The sequence below is a fragment of the Callospermophilus lateralis genome, chromosome 6 (assembly GCF_048772815.1).
Source record: "Callospermophilus lateralis isolate mCalLat2 chromosome 6, mCalLat2.hap1, whole genome shotgun sequence".
NCBI lineage: Eukaryota > Metazoa > Chordata > Mammalia > Rodentia > Sciuridae > Callospermophilus > Callospermophilus lateralis.
Genome location: NC_135310.1, coordinates 84,157,328 through 84,160,370, shown reverse-complemented (window position 1 = coordinate 84,160,370; position 3,043 = coordinate 84,157,328).

Here is a 3,043-nt window from a genome sequence, read left to right as displayed (position 1 = left end):
TGTTAGCAAAGCAATAAGCCTTCGTTTACTTTTTTCTCAAAACCATGTCCTCCTTATTGGACCAAGCTTTCAACCATATCAAGGTGCTATAACAAATTCAAAATACATACCATTTGCAATTAGTAGACAGGTATCATTTGAGTCTACCCGATTTGTAAAATAACTATTAAATATTCTCCCCCATTAAGTGGCCGATACTGTGAATACTTTAACCTTTTCTCAGTGACTCATGTTCACCTCTAGCAACATCAATAAATGTAAGATTTCAAGCCTTATGGGCCTTCCATAAGGTGCTTTCAATAGAGGTCTGACAGATTATTTTGTTTTGTTGGTGTTGTGTTTTGGTATTAAACAACCACTGAAAAACTTAGATTATTGTGTCTAAATTTTATGTTGTGACCATATAATTTAAGATTTAAAGTGAAACATTTTGAGAGTTAAAAAAGGAGGGGCATAAGAAGTAGTCAACGATAAAATTATACATTATTTGGAACATTTTATATGGGCTGATGATTAGCTTTGTTTTCTCACTATGCCTATACAATGGTATAGTTAAAAACTAATGATTCTAGTAAAATACAACAGTTCCAGTGAAAACAAGTAATGGCTTTATTTAATACAATGGTTCTAGTGAGAAACTCATTTTAAATAAAATATTTTATGCAAATTAAAATTCTCCAATTTCATAAGTATCAAAGTGTCTCTAAAAAATATAAAATCTTTATATTGGCTATAAACTCTTGAAGAATGATAGGTCTTTGTATACATCCATATCCATGTTCTTTAATCATATTCTTAACCTCATGTGCTCTTTAATCTCATGTCAGAGATATTTTTTTCTGAAGAATATATTTTTAAAGAAGATCTCATTTAAAAATTTCAGTGCATTTCCCACAATCCTGGTCATGTTTAAATTTTGTGATTAATATTTGCCTATACTGATTTTCTCAGTTGACTCTTTTCAGCATATTATATTTTTAATCAGGAAAACAATCTTTCTACAATTACTGATATCCCTGTTAAACTCAGTGACAATTATTATAAAGAATATCTTAAATTCAAATTTTTATTTAAAAATGTGTGTATACTTTAGCCAAGTATTTTTATAGGTCTCCCTTCTCTTCAAAGTGCCTCTCTTCATCTAATGTTTTCACCATGCAAAATGTGCTAACATGTTATCTCTGTTTATGATTCTTTTTACATTAGTGCCAAATTTAGATTGTATAAAACTATAATCTTTATTTCATGTCAATAAGGCTGCTATGATTTGATTCTGTGTCCTTTCCAAAATTCACATTGAAATTTAATGTCATTGAAAGAATATTATGAGGTAAGTTTGTTGAGGTGATGAGGCTCTGCCCTCATAAGTGGATTATGCTGTTATGGTGGGAATAGGATTTCATAACAGGGTAAGTTAGTGCCCCCTTACCCTTCTATACCCTCTGCCATGGGATGACCCAGCAAGAAAGTTATCACGAAATGCTGTCTCATGGATCTTGGACTCTCAGCTTCCTGAACTATAAAATATATGTTTCTGTGATATGTTACTATAACAGCATAAAATAACAGAATCTGTAACTTTCTAATTAAAAGTAAATGTCCATTACAAGTTTTTTCACAATCAAGATTCCAAACAACAATTCCAGAATTTCCTAATTAAGACTAGAGAGCCTAGGCACACATCATTCATTTGTTGAATTGGTCCCTTGATTTTTGTAGGTAGAGATTTTGTTTGTAAGCTTAGTGTTCAATAATCCAAATTTGCTAAACAGATTCAAAAGAGGACCTCTTTAAACATTCAATTGATTGGATATTTTGATTTAAGATTTCCAACTGGTTTTAGGCAAAACACAATAATGACTTGCCAGGCTCATTTCCAAAATATTTGATACTATTTTTCAAGAGGATTCACAAAGTTTTTATATAAGTCTCAAATATTTGTAAAATCTGAAAAAATCAAAACGAGAATAAAAAGCACAGTTGTGTGCTGAAGTATTTTTAATAGTTTAATTACTTTATTTAGATATCAAAGTGTTTGATATTTTTCACATCTATTAATTTGATGGGTTGACTATTGCAGTTTATTTGGATGTAGTTAGGAGCTATGTTTTCAGACATGCCGATTCCAAGTTCATGTCTGATAATGGATTTCTTAATTTAGCAAGAAAATTGCTTTTACCATTATGCCACAGCCCACTAAAATGGGCCTCCTTATCATTATCACAATAACAAGTAAATTTATCTGAAATCTTAAATGTTTTCACCAAATTCATAAAACAATCATAATACTCTCAAATGTCTCATCTTTTTTTATTTGCTCTAATTGGTACACATGACAGTAGAATAATTTTTGATACATCCTACATAAATGGAGTACAACTTCTCACTCTTCTGCTTGTACACAAAGTAGTATCATGACATTCATGTAATCATATATGCACATACAGTAATTATACCCAATTCATTCTATTACCCTTCTTACACCATATCCACTCCCTTCCCTTCCCTTCCTCTGTGCAACCTCAAGTACATCTATTCTTCCCTAGCCCCCACCTCCTTATTGTGAGTTAGCATTCACATGTCAGAGAAAACCTTTAGCCTTTGGTTTTTTGGATTCACTTATTTAGCTTAGCATGATATTCTGCAGCTCCATCCATTTACCTGCAAATGACATCATTTCATTGCTCTAAGGCTGAGTAATATTCCATTGTGTATATACACATTTTCTTTTTTTTCATTAAATTATTTATTCTAATTAGTTATACATGATGGCAGAATGCATTTCATTTCATAATGCACATATGAAACACAATTTTTCAAGTCACTGGTTGTACACAAAGTATTTTCACACCTTTCATATCCTCAAATGTGTACTTAGGGTAATGATGTCTAACTCATACCCCCATCATTCCTACCACATTTTCTTCATCCATTCATCTGTTGAAGGGCATCTAGGTTTCATAGTTTGGCTTTTGTCAATTGAACTACTATCAACATTGATGTGGCTGTGTCACTGTAGTATGCTAATTTTAAGTCCTTTGGG